At 35.4% G+C, this 10,132-nt stretch overlaps 1 pseudogene; it reads left to right on the forward strand.

The window, feature by feature from the left end:
- Positions 1-7,143: 7,143 nt before the first annotated feature.
- Positions 7,144-8,659, forward strand: LOC149227272 (putative E3 ubiquitin ligase SUD1 pseudogene; annotated as a pseudogene).
- Positions 8,660-10,132: the final 1,473 nt, after the last annotated feature.

Raw genomic sequence — 10,132 nt, forward strand, 5'->3', positions numbered from 1 at the left:
AAGGGTAGAAATATTTGTAGAAAAGATCATGAAAATTGACATATAGGTAGAAGTTACAGGAAAATTATAAGTCCAGGCATGATCAACATGAAATAGAAAATTAATCCAAGGTGGGAGACATAGTATGGTTACAATTGAAGAAGGAGAGGGTACAAGGTCCTGGTAAGAAAATTAAGGCTTTGCGGTATGGTTGCTTTGAGATATTGGAAAAGGTGGGAGATAATTTATATATACTCAAACTACCCCCATACATGTGCATTTACTCAGTTGTGAATGTAGAGAATCTAAAACTCTATGAGCCTTCCATGCTAGACTAGGACGAGGAACAAGTATAACCTTTTGTGGAGGATTTGGCACTAGATGCTCAAGAACAATTGACATGTGATCCAATTTTTTAGAAGAGTTCCAAAACTATAAGACATGGGTAGCATGCCATTTGTTAGATTGGGTTGAAAAGGAAACTTCCAAACAAGGCTAAATGGTACATGCAAGAGAAGATGGAGGAAAAGTTTCCTCACCTCATTTAGTAAAATATTTTGGGGACCAAAGGCCTCCCAAAATGAGGAGGTGTGACCCATATTGGATCATTATATTGCTTTTCATCCATATCGAGGCTTTAGAGTGGAAAAGGTGGAGGAATCAGCTCACAAGACCATTTTTACTGACAGGACCAAGTTAGGAAAATTTGGGTCTGAATCCTTCTAGGAGCAAGCATCAAGCAATGGTTGTTTGGGCAAAAATGTTGGAAATATATTCAATACTCGGGGGGGGGGGGTGTGAATCACTAGTGGTGGACTATAATCAATTTTCACTAATTTATAAATCGTTTTCCAAAATTCAATATTCATGCACATGCATAACATTATATCATCAAAATATGTAAGAAACAATAAACTAAAACCATAATAACCATAATAAATAACCATAAGAAACATCAACACAACCATGCACACATAGGGACACAAGTATTTCCGGTGGAAACCCTTTTAGGACAAACCCACCCTATTGCTGCTACGCTACTCAATTCTTTTTATTATTCTGCTGAACAAATTATACATGTATTAGCTACACCTATAGCTGGAAGACTTGGATTTCTCTACAATATGATGACACTATCAATTTTAGTAATTTATATCTCGCGCATATCTACGAACTACCATCCGCTGGAAGCGCCCACAACCAACGATTGTCGCCCAACCACCATTGGGCTATCCAACTCCTATTGGATGGAGAAAACTCTTCCTACTATGAATCATCTAAATCATTGTCTGTACTGAAGCTTCCACGCGCCTTCACTTCCTCATGCGAACAATGTTTCACAATATTTCATATTGGGTTCTCAATTCGCTCAACATGAGCAACCCAATAGCTCTAGCATTCCGCTCATCAAATCTAAATCATACTTTGACCCCAAGGGGGGAATTTCTTCTCTTCTACTCACCAAAATTACAGCTCTCAAACACACCTCAATCTGCCAAATTTATGCCATAACCAACACACGAATTCTACATCTTCTTCTGAACTCTATCTCTGATTTCAGCTCACAAATATCTGATATATATCTTCATAAAATATGTAAGCAGCTACTTCATAAGATACTGACTCTCAATTCTCTCACAATAGAATCCTACACACTCTCAAGAAACCAACCAAATGAACTCAAATCCTTCTTTTATTTAACAATTTCTGATATGATTAACTCAGTAAATGCAACAAGTTATGGAAGACTCAACAAATTTGTTCACATGCTTCTGATTCGGTTGAGGAAGGCTTCTTGACCAAATCAATCACAAACTCCACTAGCCCTTTGATATCTTCAACATTGATCATCTTCTAGAGGGCCCACAAACTTTTTCCAACCATATGCCGAAAATTCATGATTAATAACATCGCCACAACACCAAAATTGATTGAGTAACACGAGGAATGCAGATAAAAACTCATGAAATCCCTAACACGCTCCCTTAGCATTGTCCTTTGAACTATTGAAGCTATAACCATTCCCTTGGGTCTTTCTCCATGTGATTGGAGCTCTCCAACCGCTCCCTTGACCCATCATACATGTGGCTGGGGCTTAGGAGACTCAAAATCATGCTTCCTCAACTCAAAACTTGCCTCAACTTCTTTTAGGACTTGACCAGCCTTTGTAGGACCTATGGTAGTCTTTGACACTTCAACAACACTTCACCAAGTCACTGCAACAATTCCATCATCAACACAAGTCAAACTAGGTTGACTAGGATGCCAACCAACAACCATACTAAGCAACTAATCCATCAAACTTCTCTACAGCATCCTTGCCATTAGTATGCAACTCCAATACCTATCAGACATCCTCCAACATCTGCACAACCATCTCAAGGATCCCCAATCACATGTAGATACTCTCTAATACCAACATATAACATGTCAACATCATAGGAGACCTAATCCGGGACATGGAGACCATGGATACCAAACCAACAAGGCTGCTGAACTTTAACTCCTGAAGCAACCATCATCAACTTTATGTAACAACATGATCATGAATATCATCATCATGTGAAGACCTCCAAGCTAGTGAAACATACTAACATCCAACCAAGTACCATCTCTAAGATAGTCCAAGCTAGTAGACATGTAAGGGACTATCTACATCTCAACCATACGCAAGCCACCTCAATCATCAAACACCTCAACCATATGTAGCCCAAGAAACTAGGTTGACATCAATGACAATCAACCACACATCTACAACACTGCAACGCACATGAATGCCAACAAAAAACTTTTCTTCTTTAGCACTACACCTTTCTTTCTTCTACTCTCCACACATATACCTTTCCAACAGTGTGAAATTCACCTCTACCAAAATTTGTATGCTATGCCACTTCGAATTTGACCTTCCTGTTTTAACCATCATAATTTGAGAGGATGCCACATCAACCCTCATTATTCATGGAAAAGGGTCTATCCACATGAGCATGATGAATAATATGCTAGAAGAGTCCACATTGTAACCAAAATTAATATTTGGAGTCATACCTAACCATTAGTAGATTATCGAGCTATGTTATAACTAAGCCACTAGGAGGAAAAGGGGTTCCATTCTTTTTGAGGGATTTTTGTTCCATAGACAAGTAGTGTAGCTAAGAGGGATAGGAAGAGAATACATAGAGAGGATTTGTGCACAGTAGTAGCCCAAACACCATAAGTCTTACTTGTTTGAACTTACAATTATTTTATATTCATAGAAAGAGAGTAGAGCAACCTCACCTTCAAGTTGGTTCCTCTCCTAAAAGGGTTTTCCAGGATATATTTTGTGTCAATTATAGTTTGTGAGTTTTTATTTTTCTATTTTCTATTTACCACATAATTATGATTTGCATGCATATGCAATAAATAGTAATTTACAGATCCATAAATCTAAAGGGAAATAAACACTTATAGTGTAGATTTTGGATTTTGGATTTTGGATTTTAATTTATTAGATCTGTTGTGACACATTGTATAATGGAATCTCCATTTCAATTTATGGATAATTTATGGAGTCACCAAAATAAACCCATTGGAAAGTAGGAAAATGTATTTTAAGGTATATTGCAAGAATAATACAATTTGAAATTTTGTACATGGATTCCAAAGAAAGCCATCCTCTTGGTTACACATATAGCGATTTTACAAGAAGTATTAATGACAAAAATAGTACCTTAGGATATGCATTTCAACTAGGTATAGGAATGATTTCATGGGCATCCAAGAAAAACCCCATTGTTTCCATTTCATTAGCAGAAGTAGAGTATGTAGGAGCAACAAGAACAACAAAAGAAGAGTATGCAACAGAAACATGAACAAGATGCCAATCAGTTTCGTTAAGAACATTGATAGGTGATCTTAAGGTAGAAGAAAAAAAAGAGCCAAATCTTATTTTTGTGATAATAATTTAGTTGTTTCACTTTCCATAAATCACGTGTTTCACAGCAAAATTAAACACATTGACACCTGTACTCAGTTCATCCAAGAGCTAGTCAATAATGGTGAAGTAAATCTTCAGTTTTGCAATTCCAAAAAATAGTTGACAAACATCTTTACAAAGCCATTGGCAAAAGAAAGTTTTGAATTTCAAAGATAGCAGTTACAAATTATATGTGCTGAAAATCATACTGAAGATGAAGTAAAAAATAAGGGGAAGTGTTGAACATAACTATTGACTACATCTTCCAACTATTAGATAGTTTAGTTAGACAATAACTTTTGTAGTCTAGTGCATTCAATGCACAAGTAGTAGTTTGCAATAATGAGTTAGACCACATAAAGAAAGGTGTTAGATTGAGTCAAACAAGTAGTTTTATATATTCTCTATGTAACTAGTTTTTAATGTGGTGTGGATAAGTGGCATCTTAATGTGGAAGAAGTTATGAAGCTCCATTCATTTCTCAATCTGGCCTAAATTGTATTTCGCTATATCTTTCACTCTTTCTCTTAAAGGCTGACAAAACTTGGCTGACAAAAGAGAAAAACATTATTAAGAAGCATACAAAGTTAATTTATTATGACACATAACATTATTTTCATCAAGTAGTAAAGGAGAGGAATAAGGATGTTATATTTGTTCATCAGTAAAAGCATATACATAACGAGAAGAATAAGGGATAACATATTGAATAAAAATAAAATTTCCTTGAATAAAATAAAGTTTCCTTCCCGAACTTCACTCTCCTTCTATTTCCTTCTTATAAGGTGTCCTTTTGACGAAGTCGACATTAACTAGGGTTTACTCCACAAATTACATATCTATCAAGTTCCCTTTCACACAAAAATATGACTTTATGACTTATACATCTAAACTTTGAAAACAAACCCCCTAAGATTTGGATCAACCCCTCCCCAACCCCCAACCCCCAACCCCTAGAAAATGATGGTCCCCATCTTTCAAAATGCTAAAAATGTAGGATCCCATTATGTTTAAAGTACCATCATGATTACAATATGCCATGGGCTAATCAAGAGAAGAGATTTGTGTGGTAAACCAATAACCGTGGGTTTGCAAGTGACTCATAACCATAATGATTACAATATTCCAAGTGCCAATTAATAAAAATGGTTTTTTTTTGTTTATGCATAATGGAGGGTTTGCAGATGACCCAAAATTATGGCTATTAATTATTTTTCCTAGAATGGACTCTTATTGCAACTTTGCTAATAAATTTTGTTACGGGTGGCGAAATCAAATTATGTCAAAGGGCCATTTAAATATTGAAAATACCTTTCCATTGATATAACAATTTTTCTTTTTGATGACGTATGGAGTGATAAATTCATTCTTTAAGCTCAAAGTATGCATAGTCACATTTTTATATAGACATGTGACATCAATCTATGATACCTCTCAAAATAGGAACCCAAATCAAACTCTGTAAAAATCCCAATTGAAATAATGAAAAATTATTTATAATGATCTATTTTGAACCCTATAAACTATTATATAGAGGTCATGGCACCCGCACGAATTTCACTGAAGATTATTTACCTATGTTCCATCCATTATTGTGCCAGTGAATGTGAGAATACCAAGAGTAGAGGGCTACAAAGGATGACAAGGGTTTGTAGAGTAACATGGGTTACTATAGAGGCCATGGAACCTCCATATTGTATACCAATGGATGTAGTGAATCCAAGTAATAATTCTCTTCCAATGGTAATTGAAGATCCAAGGGTATAAAACCCTATAATTCTTGTGGACGAATACAGTGATAGTTACAGTGTATGGCCAAGAAATTGGACTCCAAAAGTACCAAAAGGAGGTTGGAGATTGCTGTAAAAATTTGAAATTGAAATATGCTTCAAACCCTCATTCACATGGAGTTATATCCTACTTTGATACCACTGATCTGGATCTTGAGGGATAAGATCCAATAGGCTTGAATACTGAGAGAGTAGGAAAGCAAACATATAGATCTGCCATAAAAATAATCACAAGACCATTGATAAAAGTGAAAATGTTGAATACATCACCAAAATATTGAGAGATAGAGAGAGAGAGAGAGAGAGAGAGAGAGAGAGAGAGAGCGAGAGAGAGAGAGAGAGAGAGAGAGAGAGAGAGTAAAAGAAGAAGAAGAATTCCATTAAGAAGAACCATTACATGCAATGAGGCCAATTTTGGGACCTATCATTCTCGACCTTCACTCTGCTCCTATTTTATTCTTATAGGGTGTGTTTTTGATGGAGTAAATTTCAATGAGGGTCTACTTCGTCAACTACCTATCTGCCAAGTTGTCTTTTACATAAAAATGTGACTTTTTGACTTATACATTTAAACTTGAACTATAACCCCCTAAGATTTAGATCAAAAGATACTTGGATTTACTAGGGTTTCTAAATCCATTGTTTGTAGTTTAACATATAAAAGTATTCCTATTTCTACCGTATTTGCATTTTTTGTTGTTGACTAGATCTATATTGGTTCTTTCTCAAGAGTTTGGATTTTTATATCTAACGACTCTTCTACTTCGATTGGGCCAATGATTATTTATTTACTTATCAATGTTTTTGGTTGATAAGTCCTTCTATCTTAATTTCTTGTAGCAACTTCTTATTGTTATTTAGATTCTTTATTTATTTATTTCTATGAAACACATATCCCGAGGAAACCTACTTTGAATTTTGCCTCATTCTAAATATGGTACCCAAGCTAAACAAGGTCTCATAGAACCTCAATTAAGTTTTGTCAACATTGAGCTTAAGGCCATTTGTATCATCCCCAAGACTTAACCCTCCCTCACTAGTACTATAATTATAACCAATTATGTTATTAGACCCTATATGGGTATGCAAATGTAAATGGGAAAAAGACACATAATAATTGTAATTATAATATAATAGTAGTTAAAGAAGATGTGAAGACTTGATACGGGCCATGAAAAGCCATGAGTGATCAGAATGCAAAGTGGTATCCACCCATGGTTTTTACCCATGGTATTGAATGACGTAACTCAAGGAAGAACTGAAAGTACTATAAATAAGGGCCTCACCTTTCAAAAGGACATGGAAGACTCCACAATGTAGATGTAAAATCATTTCTCGTTCTGAGTTGAGTGCTATCTTTCTCTTTCTATTTTATTTTCTATCTTGTGGTCATATTTAGTCTCCTTCCTCTTTGGATCAATGGTATCAGAGTGAGTTATAACTCCATGGAAACTAGGATTTAAAGTTGGTTTTGATCAAAGCTAGGTGATTTGATGATAAAATCCTACAAGGTATGGGTTATTGATAAACATTATGTATATGTTACAAATAAGCATATTTGTTAGCATTCTTCGAGAGGTATTGGTGTTTTGTAATTTCTCAAAGATCCTACTGATCCAAATTATAATCCATTTTGAGATCTCAAAACATGCATGAAGGGTCTTGCTTCCTATTGTGGTTTATGGAAGCTTGATTGTTTTATTGATATTCCTACCATTCAAACTCATAATATTTTCGAAACATTCCCTATACCCTTTGGATACATCGATTTTATATCCATTTATAGAGATCCTACAGAACATGGTTTTGTTTCATATTTGTATTCCATTTTCCATTGATCCCTTTAGGCCACGAGCAAATTTTAAGATTGTTCTTTTCCACTGTTTTTCTTTTACTTGTTAGATGCTTAGATTGTTTGAATTCCTCTTACCAAACCCCAATACAAGGATGGTTACATGATGGTTTTCCTCATGGTGTCCAAGAACATAATCGCCATAGAGTAGCACTTCTTCTTGTTGGGATTATCGGGAGGATGGTGCATGAAAACGAGGGTGTGACTTTTGAGGTGAATGATGGAGATGAACAAGATGATTATAAGAGTATAAATTTACTATCCACATTGTATTGTTGTTATTTTGGGCATGGTTAACCATGCTCTGCTTCAACTCAACAAATATTTTTAGGGAAAGTAATGCTTGCTTCAATTCCATAGCTTCCAATTACCCATGGCATTAAGTGCAATAATCCTTATGCCTTCAATAGTCTCAATGTTATGTCATTTGGGTTGTAGCAACTGGAGTTGGATATTTAATAGACTATTTAAGAGTTCATAGCTTCATAGTTATTTTCATGCGGCTCTTAAAATGCTACATAATGGTCATGAAAAGTTGTATTCTTATGTTATGGACCATCGTGATATATGTTTTGATCAAATTTTCGTTCAATATGCTGGTGGTAGCCCCTTTGCAAGTTCCTATGGATAAATTCCTCTGTTTCTTCTCTATCATGATTGGGATATTGGGCTTCTATTTCTCAAAATATGGATGAAAATGGTATTGCTGGGTTAAATGGCAACCCTTATAGATGACAACTGGTGAATAAAGTTCTAGAAGTTAAAACAAATGGGTTTTTTCGCTTACTTGGATTATGGGCACTTCACCAAATTCTATCACCAATACTTGTAAAAAAATTTATAGCACTTTGTGTGCCATATACCTTTTCTTATGGTTTGTTTCCTTTTTTTGGGTACTCTCTTATTGTAAATTTTATAGTTTATCAGTTTTCCTGGTCTGGATGCCTCGTGCTAGGGTTATGGTGTTGGAGGTTCTTTAATGGCACTGTAGTTGATGGTATTTACACCAAAGCAACATATGTAGGTATTGATCTTGTTGGAAAGGTTGAGAGAACATTCCTGAAGACGATCCATGCAACCTAGTTGTCACTAGTTGTCATTGTTGATAAGCCTGGTGACAATGTTAGAGATATCACTGGTATGGGATGATATCTATTTGGGTACTATGTTGAATCTCCTGTGCAACTCTAGTTGTTTCATCCATATAAAAATTTGTAAACTATCATGATATTACTACCATGTGCTGCCCCTTGCTCATTATTTTGAGGGGTATCATTACTTACTTAGTCACACCTATGTTTGCAACTGACATATTTGAGATCAAGGTTATGAAGGAAATTGAGCCTTCGTTGAAAAAATCCCTTATTATATCCACAGTAGTGATGACCATTGGCATTATGGGAGAGGCAACTAATGTTATATTTGGGTTGGATTTGGGATACAAATTTGTTAGTGTTTCCATATTTGTAATTGCAGTAAGAATTTTTATCAGTTTTAGTTTTGCTTCCATGTATGGTATTGCAGTAGCTTCTTTGTTCATGATAAAAAATATTACAATAATGATTGGACATTGATGTATATGGACCCATAAGCGACAATGTTAGTGGAATTATTGAGATGGTTGGAATCAGACATAGCATCTGTTATCTCAAAATCAGACCCTGGAAGGCTGCTGACCAGGAAGACCTTAAGTAACTATTTCAAACCTACTTTAGGTTGAGGCTTAGCCTCCCCAACCTGAGAGGGCTCTCTCAAAGGATTAATGATTTTTTGATTATGAATAAGATGGCTAACTCTTGTGAAATAAATGTAAAAATGTGAGTGGTAGAAACACAATTAGAAAGTATCCATTGGGCTTATGGAGTCAGATATGCTTCAGTATTGACAGTAAGGTTAGCTCTACATAGAAGTCAGGGCATTTAGAACTCAATGCATGTAGAAAACACCAGAAATACCAAGGACCAACAAAGTTTACAAATGCATGAAGGAAATTAGAGCACTGTTAGTGATTTCTAAGTAATCACACATTCATACCACTGAATATAATAGGAAGAGAACAATACAAGACATTCCAAGCATCGAATTCCTTCTGATTCCTGAGAAGCAAAGCCAAAGTACTGTATTACTAAAAACAGAGTCTTTACATAAAGCCAAATATGAGAGCTTTTCTCAACAATTTTCCAACCCTTTGTACATAAGCTCTTCTGCTATATATAGGGCTTTTTACATGACTAAGATTCCTCCTCTAGCATGAGGGGAACTCGAATTATTCCTATGATAACACCTACTAACATTTAAAACTAACTAATAAATACAACTGACTGCAAACTAGCAGTTTTAGAGACCTAAGACAATTAGGATTCTAACTCTTCATCACGTTGGTAGTAGCATTAAATACAATCCAAACTCGTTCTTTGACAGATGGCCTTCCTTAGTTTAGCTTTGGTGGATGTTTGAAACTGCCTGCTGGCCCTTAATGTCACATATCTCAACTGCTGCTGAAAAGTAGGAAACTGCCCCTGTTTTTCTGCTTTTGGTTTCCTCAAGGATATTCGA

This window comes from Pinus tabuliformis, chromosome J (genome assembly GCF_031772625.1).
Source record: "Pinus tabuliformis cultivar Carrire ecotype Pingquan chromosome J, CPIR1, whole genome shotgun sequence".
Classification (NCBI taxonomy): domain Eukaryota; kingdom Viridiplantae; phylum Streptophyta; class Pinopsida; order Pinales; family Pinaceae; genus Pinus; species Pinus tabuliformis.